Consider the following 13,166-nt stretch of genomic DNA (forward strand, 5'->3'; position numbering starts at 1 on the left):
AAACGCTCCAAATTTTTATACAAAGGTACAGTGCTTGTTCAGCTTGCTTAAAATGTAATTTCTTCTAAGCCTCACATACCATCCTTCTGCTTCGGAGAAGATTACAGCCAAGAAAACCCGTATGGGCAGTTCCGCTCTGTCACAAGGGGCTGCTCTGAGTTGGAAACTGATTACACTTGGCAACAATCAATGCAGGTTGAATGTATCTGGCACTATTGTATTCTAATACTAGATGGATGAACTAACCTAGGAAGGGGCTGGCTATTAGGATGCAGTAAGTAGTGTAATCTCACTGAATTAAATGATAAAACCGTTTTATTGAGTTATATTTCATACCCTATAAAACTGACCCCTTTAAAGAATACAATTCAGTGGTTTTTAGCATAGTCACAATTGTGTTTCCAGTACCACGGTCCAATTTTGGAACATTATCCTTATCACTGTGGTTTACTAGTAACTAACTTGAGTTCTTTGGTTAAATGATCAGAAGCAGAACTTCTGTTAGAACATTTTTTTTAGAACTTTTTTCTTGAATCCCTCTATCTTCCTCACCACTCTGCCCCCAAACTACCTTAGACCAAATGTTTTGAGGAAGCACTGAGGTTTCAGAGACACCAGAAGCAAAAGAAGGCTTTTGTAAGAAGAGCTTGACCTAAAGGCCAGGAAAATCCCCTACGTGGATGGGGCAGGGCATCCTGTGCAAGGCCCTGCCCAGGCCAGGTTGGTAGGAATACCAGGGGTGCAGTCACTAGACAGGGATAGAAAATGAATTGGAAAGTTCAGAGGCCGAAGTAAAGAACAGGTTGATGGTATCTGAGCGACAAGATTCAGAAAAGCTGAGTGGGTGGTTCACCTTTATCTCGAAGTTTCATGCAAGATACCTGATGTGAGGGCTGGGGGTGGGGCTATTGCTGAAAGACACAGAATCGGTTTCACAATCAGTCGCCATGCGTCAGAGTGGACTGGATTGCAGTGAGTTTGGTTGTGGGCTCCGCATGTGTCTCCTTGCTGTGCCTGCCTGTGCAGCCCTTGAGGATGCCCACCTATTTAAACAATTGAAATGTGTGGGCACAAGAAGGGCTATTGACTCGGTTGTGGGAATCTTTTGTCTTCTTTACATGGAGTTGCAATCCATATGGAAGGCTGTAGTTTTTTTATCATCCTCAGTAAGTACTTTAAGTCCTCTTCACTTTCTGCAAGCCCACTGATGTCTTAGCTCTCTTCCGATCCTGATACTGAGTTCTTCTTCAAATCATCTACTTCCTCAGACGATTTACTCAACATACAGGTTGAATAAGAATGGTGAGAGGATACAAGCCTGACCCACACCTCTCCTGATTTGAAACCATGCAGTATCATCTTGTTCTGTTTAAACACCTGCTTCTTGGTCGGTATACTGGTTCTGCATGGGCACAATTAATTATTCTGGGATTTCCATTCTCTGCAATGTTAATCTATAATTTGTCATGATCCGCACACTTGAATGCCTTTGCATAGTCAATAAACACAAGTAAACGTCTGTCTGGTATGCTCTGCTTTTAGTCAAGAACCACCTGATGTCAGCAGTGATATCCCTTGTTCTACGGCCTCTCCTGAATCCTAATTGAATTTCTGGCAGTTCCCTGTCAATGTGATGCTACAACTGTTTTTTAATTGTCTTCAGCAAAATGTTATTGCATGTGATATTGATGGTATTTTTCAATACTTTCCGAATTCTATTGGGTCACCTTTTTGGGGGAATTGGTATAAACACCGATCTCTTCTAGTCAGTTAGCCAGGTATCGGTTTTGTAGATTTCTTGGCATAGACTAAAAAGTGTTTCCATTACTGTATCATCAGTTGTTGGAACGTGTCAGTTGGTATTGTACCAATTTCTGGGCCTTGTTTTTGGCTAATGCCTTTCGGTGCAGTTTGGATTCTTCATTCAGTACCCCTGGTTCTTGATCCCATGCTATGCCTGAAGTGGTTGAGTGTCGACTAGTTCTTTAGGGTACAGTGATGCTATGTAGTCACTCCATCTTCTTTTTTTAATGCTTCCTACATCATGCATTCATTTGTCCATAGAATGCTTTACTATTCTAATAAGGCTTGAATTTCCCCCTTCAATTCTTGCAGCATGGGCCATGCTGACATGCTTCCCTTTTGGTTTCCAGCCCCAGGTCTTGGCACATTTTAGTTTACAGCTGGACTTTGCCTTCTCAAGCTTCCTTTTGACATTTTCTGTTCCTCTTTTACGTCATCATGTTTTCCATCTGCTTTAGTTGTAAGTTTCAGAATCTCTTCTGGCCTCCACTGTAGTCTCTTCCTTCTCCCGTGTATTTTTAATGACATTGTGCTTTCTTCATGTATGGAGTTGTTGATGTCATTCTACAGCATCTCTGGTCTTTTGCCATCAGTGTTCAATGTCAAATCTGCTCTGGAGAGGTGTTCTTAAGTTCCGGTGGGATAGACACTGGTTGTATTTTGGCTCTAATGGGCTTGTTTTAATTTTCTGTTTTAGAACAGTTTTATTAGCATTTAATCCATATGTCATACAATTCAATAATCCATATCAAGAAGGGCTGCGCAGTTATCAGTACATTCAAGTCTAGAGCATATTCTTCCTTGTACTCACTGATATTAGTGTCATTTTTGTTCTAATTGTGGAAAAATGTACACAACCAAACATTCTCCAATTCAACATCTACAGGTATAATTCAGTGCCATGGATGTTCTCTTGGTGTTGTACAGCTATTACTGATATCCTTTCCCGAATGGTTCTACCCCGTTAACGTAAACGCAATGCCCTCTGAGCAACAACTCTTTCTCCCTCGGTCATGGGACCCACTGCTCCAGGTTGGTTTCTTTTTTCAGTAGTGGTTTTCTTGATATAATATCTACATATCATACACTTCCGTGGTTCAATTTCTCTTAAAAAGAGTTGTATGTGCATCATCACAATCCGTTCTAGTGCGCCCTCCGACTTGGTTTAATTTTCTTCAGCTTCAACCGGAGCTTGCACATGTGCCAGTGAAGGTCTTCCAAGGCCTGAGTATTTGGGGATTAAGACTGTAGAACAAGTAAAGTAACTTAGCAATGACTTGCTAGAAAACGAAGACCCAAAATGCAAGCTCGGATTTTGGGGGCGGGTTTTAGATTCAACTGACAAAGTTAGAGTTGCTAAGTCCCTGAGTGATGCTAACCAAAAGATTCAGGTCTGCTTCACAGGCGCCTCCGAAGAAAGGCCTGAAGATCTACTTCAGAAAAAATCAGCCTTGGGGATGAGACCAGCCAGTCAGGGGCGATGTAGCACTGATGAAAAATACAACTTTCCTCTAGTTCCTAAATGCTTCCTCCCCACCCACTATCATGATCCCAATTCTACCTTACAAGTCTGGCTAGACCAGAGGATGTACACTGGTACAGATAGGAACTGGAAACACAGGGAATCCAGGGCGGATGATCCCTTCAGGACCAGTAGTGAGAGTGGCGATAACGGGAGGGTGGGATAGAAAGGGGGAACAGATTACAGGGATCTACATATAACCTCCTCCCTGGGGTCGGACAACAGAAAAGTGGGTGAAGGGAGAGGTCAGACAGTGCAAGATATGACAAAATAATAATTTATAAATTACCAAGGGTTCATGAGGGAGGTGGGAGGGACGGGAGAAATGAGGACCTGATGCGGGGGCTTTAAGTGGAGAGCGGATGTTTTGAGAATGATGAGGGCAATGAATGTACAAATGCGCTTTACACAATTGATGAATGTATGGATTGTGGTAAGAGTTGTATGAGCCCCTAAAAAATGATTAAAAAGAAAAAGAAAAACCAGCCTTCGCAAACCACCGGGAGTACAGTTCTGCTCTGACACGTGGGGGCGCAGGGGTCGGGGGGAGGGGGACTTCGCAGCGATTGATACTGATAAAAAGCAAACCCAGGGCTCTGGAGTCGATACCGACTGCAGGACAGAGTTCCTGAGCTGTAACTACGGACAGTTGAGAGCCCTGTCTTTCTCATGCTGACCTTGCCGTTTGCAGGCCAAGGCGTAACCACTGCGCCACCCCGGTACTGACCAGCGCCCAGAAAACGCCCTTTCTGCCCCCTGCTCACCCACAGGGTCCGGCATCCCCTGTCCCGAGGCCGAGCATTGGGGAGGCCGAACTTGGTCAGGTGCTCTGGTAAACTGGGGCGGATGGAGCGGCAGGGGCAGGACCGCCCAGCTCGGAGGCCGGGCCCAGGCGCGGGGCGGGGCCGGGCCCAGGAGCCACCTTGGAGGCCGAGGGGCTGGGAGCCTGGCTGTCGCCGGAGCCTGGGACCCGGGAGACTGTAGCGCCTGCTCGCCGCTGGTGTGTACTGCGTTCGGGCTGGGCGTCCGGGGCCACTGCGGACCTGCATCCTCCCTGGCGCGGAGGTCTGCGCCGCCCGGGGGGCGGTGGGATCGGGGGCAGGGGTTCAAGGATGACTTCTAGACCATCTCTAACCCTTTTGGGGTCCTGCCCGAGGAGCTCACTTGTCACTCCCAGCTTCCTGTCCGTCCCTTGCAAGCTGCCGCAGCCTCTCCTCATGGAAGTGCGTGCAGCCCGGGAGCACACTCGGACTTCCGTGACAGTGGGGCGGGGACGACACAACTTGTCCTTCTGGGTGGGTGGGTTGTTGGGAGCGAGGGGGGTATGTCCGGGAAAGACTGGAGTTCCCTAGCTCGATCCGAGAGCGAGTGTTGCCTCCCACCGCGAATCCTCTAACACCACGGGTGGTCACGTGTGAAGCATCTAGGTCTTAAGCTCATCGCTGGGATCTTTGGCTGCAGTGTGTTATCTTATCATCTCTGACCACGGCCCCCCTCACCCCATTCCTCTTAAGCTCACGTCCTCCTTGCACGGAAAAGAAAACCTGGGATTAAGGTTCCCACGGCCTGTGACCATGCACATTACAGCCTTGTCCCACATTGCTCTCCAGGCAATGAGCCCTGGAAAGGGCGGACTATTCACCCAGGAACTTTGGGGGCTCCCTTGCCCCACCACTTCTTAGGAACTGCTCAAGCCAAGTCATTTTTCTAACTTGAAGTTTTCTTAAAGCTGAACAACCTGCCCCCGGCTCCAACTATAAGCTTCAAGTTCCACCACCAAACCCCATGAGCTGACACCCCATTCCTGCCTGACCTCTGGGGATCTCTACATGGACCCTGGAGGGTGGGAGACACTGAGGCATTTGGCTGGTCCACTTGCAGTACAGACTCTGCTGGATTTATGACCTGCTGCAGAAATCTTGTGGACTTCTGGACTTTATGCTTGCTCTGTGCCTTTGTAGCCTTCTCTGAATTCAGCATAATTGAAAATAATTTCATTGCGCCAGGAAGTACCATTGTCTTCTGGAGTGGTGGTGCTTTCCTTCAGGCACAAAGGCCTGGGGGTCAGGACAGGGTAGGGGGTGTCCTTAGGAGAGTCTTTCATTAGTCAGACTGGGATTGACTTAGCAGTAAAACGCTCCAGGAGCCTGTAGTAAGTTGTTTTGTTTTTCTAATTTTCTACATTCAAGAAGGCAGACCCGAGCAGTGCCTTTCTGGCGGTCTGGGAAAGCGTAAGCCTGTGGGTGGGGGGGGGGGGGGCCTGTTGCAAGGACTGCCGTGTGTGCAGCCACCGCTCTGAGTGCAGAGCACAGCCAGGGCCATCCGCTGTCCTGGAGTCGACACTCTCGGAGAGGGGACAATGGAGGACAGAATCAACTTGTGCGTCCGCTCGTGGTAGAAGATGACAGTGTGCTGTGGAGAAGCTTAAACCGTGAAAGAGACAAGTGGAAGGAGACGGTCTTGCCCAGGTGACCCTGGAGTAGACTGGAAGGAGTTCAGGGGCAGCAGAGTGCGAGGCCGAGGAGAGAGCAGATGCCGAGGAGAGAGCAGATGCCGAGGAGAGAGCAGATGCCGGTGCTCTCAGCCCGCTGGCTGCCATAGGGGGCTCTCTCCCTACAGGACAGTTCGACCTTGTCCTCTGGGGTCACAGTGAGCTGACATCGACTGACGGCAGTGAGTGAGAGTTCGAGCTGGCAGAGACTTAATAGAAGGGCACGTGGGAAGGGACTGAATGGGGACTTGAGGGCAGAGGGGCCTTTAGGGAAAGGCGCCCGACCATTGGAGGATGTAGAATGTCCTGATGGGGTTCTGCATCAAGCCTGTTGTTAACGTCTGCCCCCGCTGGAGCTCCCAGGGAGCCCATGCCACCAATGCACAGCACCCCTGGTTTTTCGGAATTGGTAGTCGCTATTCCGACTCCTGGTGATTCCCCGTACGCAGATTAGGACCGCTCCGTAGGGCTCTTAAGAATGGGACCTTTCAGAAGTAGATTGCCAGATGTTTCCTGAGGAACTCTGGATGGATTCGAACCACCAACCTTGCAGCCAACTGTTGAGTACTTGCGCCTCCCAGGGCCTCCGTGGACATAGAACCCAGCATGCCCTTGTTTGGTGATTGCTCCCCTAATACCTTGACTTTATCCTTCTGGCTTCCCGACCTTGGCCAAGATATGTGATGGCAGGGGCTGCCCACATCCCATTTCTGGATGCTTGAGTTGCGATTCTCCAAGGCATACACTACAACTGAGTTGGCAAAGTAAGGAAGGGCCAAGTGTGACTTGGGGACCACACTGAAGGAGCCGCTCAGGACATAGCCCCTTGGGACTGGGAGTGGACAGAGATAAAGCAGGCATGTGCTGTGATTTGTGGGGCTTCTTGGATCTCGTGCTCAAAACTCACTTCTGGCAGTGCTGGTCATCAGGTGCGGTCTGTCAGTTCTGATCCCCGGTGACCTCTGCGCAACCGAATGAAACGCTGCTCGGCCCTGCGTCATCCTCACAAGTGTTGCTGGTTTGAGCCCGTTGTTGTAGCCCCTGTCCACCCATCGTGTCCAGGGCTTTCCTCTTGTACACTGCCCTGCACTTGACTAAGCATGATGTCCTTCTCCAGGGACTGGTCTCCCTGATGACATGTCCAAAGTCCTTGAGAAACAAACTCTCCCTTCTAAAGAGCATTCTGGCTGTCCTTCTAAACCCGATTTCTTCAGTCTCTTACAGTCCATGGCATATTGGCCTTCCTTATTTGCTATCCGGTTTTCACTTGCCAAGGAGAGACTTGAGCCATCCTGACCTTGGTTATGTAACTGAAAAGCCATGTGTCAAACAAGCGCTACACTGTAGCAGCCTCTTCTACCCTCAACGTTTATTTACTTTCCCCAGCAAGGGGCACAGTTCATCCTTTCTCCTGTCTCTCCTGCAGCGTGAAAACACTAGGACTTGAGCCTTACTCTTCAAAGTGACATTTGAAACGATGCGGTACCCCTGTTCAAACGACTTCCTCTTGGTTGTACAAGTTCCACAGGACCCCAACCGGGTGTGTTGAATTCCCAGTTCTTCACCATGGAGACATCATTTGTTAGGACCCACAGCTGTGCGTCAGTAGAGTCGGGGTAAACACCTCACCTCTGGTCTGGTCCTGAGGGTCACCACTGGCGGGTTATTCCTTTGGGAGGAAATGCAAATACCGAGATATGGGGAAAGGATTGGTCTAGAAAAAAGACTCCGCTCCTGTCCGGGCTGTGCCAATCATGTGCCCCCTCCCTTGAGTTTCTCGTCTATAAAATGGGGAGTCTGGGATAGATGAGCTACCTACAAAGAGCCTCTTGTAGCTCTAATCTATAATGAGTCTGTCTCTAGTCCAAGGCGATGTTCCAGAATGGACTACATGGCTGGAGAGGGATCACTTCTGCTAGGACCTGGGTGTGCCTCTAGCCTCGTGGTAGTGAGGGAGCTATGAGGGGCATGAGGGTTCCGACCCTACAGGTAAAGCCTCAGATGGAGGGCAGGGCACAGGCTTGCGGTGGGAGGTGGTTCTTGAACCCGGCCGGCAGTGTCAGAGTCGGCATAAGTCTCCAGGTGGCTGTGTGGGGTAAGCTCGGAGGTGGCGGCCCAGCAGTTCCCTTAAGGGAGGATCAGAGCTTTCCCATGACCAGCCAGCCCACTCCCCGAGGAGGGAGAGGTTGGTGGGTGCTCTGGAGAGAGCTCCCTCTCACCAAGCTCCTGTCCTTGGTTATGTAACCAAAACACTGGATTGTGTAAACCAAGCTCTACGTCTGTTTATTCCCTTTCCGGAGGGAGAGGCAGAGTTCCCCCTTTGTCCTGGCTCTCGCCTACAGTACTCCTCCCATGGACTGGGGGTCCTGGCGTGGAGTGTCCATGCCCCAGTGCCACCTGGTTGGTGGGCGCTGCCCTCCTGCACCTCAAGTGGACTTGGAAGAAGGCCAGCCGCTACAAAGCCAGACTTGTGCGACAGCCCCACCCACAAGGCCTAACGGAAAGTTCTACTGTTTGAGCTTGTTGAAGAGCCCACAGGACTTTCCAGATAATCCTCCAGCTAATTCGCAAACCCGGGACCCCTCGCCGCACCCAACAGGCCCACTTCCTGCCCTTAGCATTGTGAGGTGAGGTTCTAGACACTTACTGGCTGCACGTAACCATTTCTCAGTGCTTCACTTAAAAATCTCTGTAAAACAGAAGAGCCTGCCTGCCGCTTCTTCTTCGTGTTGGGGGATGACACGAGATGCTTACAGAGTCTTCCCAGCCCAGCCTTACATCCAGGCCTCTGTGAGCGGCCTCATGGGAGGCTGTGGACCCCCAGACACACCCCCGTTGCTCTGAAGGATTCTGAACACCCACCCTCTGAGCCCGTCGGCCTGGCTTTAGCTGCTGTGGCCTGCACTTTGGGCCTGTGAAGCCTGCAGGGAGGAGGTCGGGGCATGAAAGACCATGGGCTCTCCAGCCTTTCTCTGTGGGCTACCCCTGTGGCTTGTCGCTGCAGCTCAGCCGGGGCTCTGTGGTCACAGGAGTTAGAATTGGTGAGACTTTTGGGTGCCCCTCATACATCAGAGTAGACCAGGTGTGCTCCATAGGCGGTAGTAACGGCCGATCTTTTGGAAGTTGATTCCCCAGCCCTCAGTGGATTTGAACCTCTAATCTTTTGATTTGCTGCCAACTGAGATAAACTTTTGCACTTGGACTCCAACGATAAGGTCAGTGCAGGGACATTGGACCCTTACCTGCTCCACGGGAGAAAGTGGAGATGTTTTCCCACATTTTGGTTTTCTGCCCGTGGCAGGCCCCCCTCGTTGGCCCACGATGTCCCCCCAGGAGGTGGCACAGTGACAGGGGAGCGCATGCTCCCTTCCTCTCCCAGTTACCTGCTGCCTTCCATGGAGGCAGGCCTGCCAGCTGCGTCAGCAAGACTCTGTGAACAGTCAGTATCTCTATTTTAGAGTCACCCCCACCCCCAGGGACTTCTGATGGGACTCTATGAGCATTCTGTGACTCATCACTTCTTTTTTTGTCACCTAGACGTTGCCAGAAACAATTTAGCCCCCACCAAAACATTCCTGGTAACGCTGGCCCTAGGAGCGGCTTCTCGGTGAAGCCGCCAGGCCCCTGCTCTACTGTTGCAGATGGGACGGCTGGCCCCAGTGCCCCACCAGGGCCCGGGAACAGTGCTATCCTGTTACATGCTGTGGAAGAAGCTTCCAGACCACGGGGCACATTGTTGAGGGAAAGGAGATGAGGAAGGAGGGCCATGAGGGGTGTAGTTTGTGGTGGGAAAGAAATCAAATCAGGCATATTCTATGACGCACTCCTATTGTTCCCTACAATAGGAGTCCTTCTCCGTTTGAACAGAGAGTGCCAAGTCTTGAAGTTCTCCCGGAGCTCATGCTTTCTCCTCCTGCCTGTGAACTAGGCCCCACTCTTCATTTGTCCATCGCTTCTCTCCCTTCATTTCCACCAATGGCGAACTTCTAAGGCCTTCTTACCACTGGGAGAACGTGCGGTGAAACAGAACTTGGGATCCATCTCGACCCCTACCCACAAGCAGGACTGTGTTTCTACCCAGAAAACCACCGTTGGTCCATCAAAAGCTCCCTGGAAAGTTGTGTGCATTGGCTTGTGACAGCTCCAGCTCAAAGTGTGTCAAGCCTGAAAGGTGCCATTCCCCCCACCCGCCTTCTCTGAAGATGCTCAGAGGCAGGTAGCCCCACCTCCAAGGCCCTCTCCGCCTGTCCCTCACCAGGCCCCCCGAGACCCGTAGAGCCTTGCCCTCTGCGCAGGCCCCAGAGCTGAGGACCCCGGAGAGGCCTCTGCAAGAGGCTGCCCTGCCCCCACTCCCCTTTGTTTGGGACGTGGAGGACCCTGAGTGGTGTAAATAATTGGCTTGTGCCCCGTTACTAACCTGCAGGTTGGCGGTTCAAACCCACCCAACAGCACAGGGAGGAAAAGCCTGGGGTTCTCTCTCTATACAATGACAACCGAGACAACCCTAGGAAACGCAGCTCCCTCCTGTCACACGGGGCGGCCATGAGTCAGAATCCCATTTCATGTGGCCTGGTCTGGTGCCACCAGAACAAAGGGCCGGTGGTTCCCTTGCGTGCAAACACAGCCCAGTGACATTTGAGGAGCAGTACTGCCCTGAGTGAAGCACATGGGATTGCCATGAGTTGGAAAAGGTTGGGTTTATTTTGCTTGTTTGTTTTGGCCTAAAATGACATTTTTCTCCTTTTCCCTGGCTGCTGCTATAAGCTGCTCTCCTCCCACAGCTTGGTGCTGGGTCTTGCACTGCGATCAACAAGGCCTTGACTCCACTCAGTGTGCTCTGTCCAACCCAGCTTGGCTTGCTCTGGCCCGAGACCAGGTCAGAGGGCAGGAGGGCTGGTGGTCAAACTGGACTGTGCAGGGATATGACTAAGCAAATGTCAAGGCCCTTTCCCCTGAGGGCTTGCTCCATCCACTCTCTGCTGCCCTGCCTCCCAGTGGTCTCTGCTGAAGTGAGCACGGCGGGGGTTTTAGGGACCCCTGCAAGGAACCCCATAGTAGCCCCGCTGCCTGGGCAGCCAGTTGGTGGCAGGGACGGCCCCATTCTGTGTGGTCTGGGTAGGCCGGCCCTGGAAGGGGAGGGAAGCCATCTGTTTCCACCCCTGTTCCCCAGCACCCCTCCCTCCCATTACCCACCTCACCCCCGCCCCAGGCAGCAGGCAGGCTGGTGGTGTGGGGTGCAGCCTTGAGGAAGCACAGGCCCTCCACTTCCCCTCTCTTAGCCTGACATCTGGGGGACAGCCATGTCATTGCCAATTAGGTCATCAACCACGCAGTGTTCTTGCCCTACAACTGGAAACTGCTTCCTAAAATCTTAGTAAGGTGCTATCTAACACTGACACCGCAGTCCCCGGGGACAGGCCGGGGCCAAGGGCATCACAAGGCTGAGCACCAAAGAATTTTTCCAGAAGAAAGACGGAGAGGGTGGCACAGCCCGAGCTTTGGCGGCCCTGATGTGCTGTGAGAAAGTCCTGGCAGGCTGTTTGCCTGACGTTTCCTGATAGTGGTTTACACTGAAGGCTGACAGAAGAGCATCGCGTGCCACAGTGCGGCACAGTACAGCTCACAGTGACATCTGCCACTGGACCTCTGCAATGACAGGGGTGGGAAGCCTGCCGGGATCGGCGGGTTTACTATGCAAATAAGGTGGCTGTGGCCTACCAAGATGATTGGTCTGTTTGCCATCCTGCTAGGCTTAAAAGAGCCAATCCCACTGCTGGTAGAACATATCTTATGAACCTCTGGAGTAGGGACTGCATCTGGAAGCACAGGGAAGATTCTATCACCCTGATGGTGAGGTATAGATATATATAATTATCTTGCTTTTGAGTAGATAATACATGCATCAAACCAGACAGACCCATTGCCCTGACTATCCTGGCTCATCGTGACTCTTCGTAGGGCTCCTGAGACAGTAAATCTTTATCAGTGCAGACAGCTTCGTCTTTCTCGCTTGGAGGACCTGATGGTAGAGTAGAGGTATGAGTAACCGTGGATTATGGCAGATGTAGTTAGGTTAAAATGTAACACCTTCTATCATGTGATCTCCCTCTTGACCCATTTTAAAGTTGTTGTGGTTTTTAATATTTTCTACTTTCTTTCTGACTGAGGTCTTTTCCTGTTTCATTTTGTGATTGTTGTTAGTTGTTTGTTTGGTTTGCTATGTTTTCTGCGTGAAATCCAGGATAGGTAACCTACAGGGACAGTAACTGGACTAATGGTTTCATGAAGGTACAGCAGTAGGGGCTGAGGGGAAATGGGGAGCTATTAACAGTGCGGACGAGAAAGAAGAAAATGTTCTAAAATGGATGGAGGTGGTGATTATACAACTCTTCTCGATACAATTAAACCATCGGATTGTATGCGATGTGCCTTATGTGCCAATACAACTGCTTATAAATAAATAAAAGTCCCCAGCATAGTTGGGCACCCGGAGGGAGTGCCGGGACCGAAGTCTAGGTCTGCTATCAGTCACCAGTGCCCTTGCTGTGTGCGCCTCTTAAACCAATGAGTCGAACCTTTTGGGAACAGGAAGTCTCTGGTTTGGAAACCCACGGGGCCAGAGACTGTATAGGTTTCTCGAATTGTTTTACAGTCTCACATGGTCGGCCATGCCCCCTCCGGGCAGTGTTTCCATAACCAGTGGTTTCCCCACGTCTCGCCTGCGTCCCCCGGTGGAGTACTGTGGAAAGCCCGCATCTTCTCTCTCCACCGTCTCCCACAAAAGCCCTGCTCCATGCTGGCCTCTTCCTGTGAAACTTTCATAGCAGATTGGACCCGGGATGCTCCTGCACGCTGCTCTTTGCCCGCACACATAAACCCATTATTGCGTTTTTTCACCCCAAGGGCGCCCGTGCCTCCCGCAGACCTATGAGTGCCTGTGGCCTGCGTCTCCGGACCTGCGCCTGTGGACCAACCTATAGTTCCCCGCATAGTGATGCTTGCCTGCCCAAGGCAGCGTTGACTTTAAAATAATACCGGCACCTGATGGGTCAAATTACAGGGAAAAAATTCCCTGGAGCTTTCCAGATCCCTTATCAATCATATTTGTCAGAACTTGTTGTATTTGTGGCCCATGCACCCCAGACAGAGTTAAGTTCAATTAAATTATTAGACTGAATCACCTTTTGCTTGCTTTTTAATTATCCTCTTACTTAAAAAGAAACAGGCTTTTAAAACAAACAACGTCAGTTTTAGGTTTATAGAAAAATCGTACAGGAAAATAGGGACCACTCTACCCCGCGCCCCCTCCGTGCCGTCCCTTCTTTCTGTGGTATATTTGCTACGGCCACA

General features: G+C 50.9%; 1 protein-coding gene across 3 annotated transcripts in view; it reads left to right on the top strand.

The window, feature by feature from the left end:
* The window catches only part of EPHX1 (epoxide hydrolase 1), a 45,131-nt gene that overhangs the window by 7,397 nt on the left and 24,568 nt on the right, over positions 1 to 13,166 (top strand). Inside the window, exon 1 of one of the 3 annotated variants that reach the window (XM_004699944.2) lies at positions 4,251 to 4,325. The exons of 1 other annotated variant lie outside the window; for it this stretch is intronic. The gene's annotated coding sequence lies outside the window, so the exon portion shown is untranslated. Of the gene's footprint in view, positions 1 to 4,250; positions 4,326 to 11,636; positions 11,667 to 13,166 lie in introns of those variants that run through there. One more of the 3 variants, XM_045298040.1, reaches the window with a different exon arrangement.

The sequence above is a fragment of the Echinops telfairi genome, unplaced genomic scaffold (assembly GCF_000313985.2).
Source record: "Echinops telfairi isolate 266 unplaced genomic scaffold, ASM31398v2 ScPeMD7_7424;HRSCAF=8462, whole genome shotgun sequence".
Classification (NCBI taxonomy): Eukaryota; Metazoa; Chordata; class Mammalia; order Afrosoricida; family Tenrecidae; genus Echinops; species Echinops telfairi.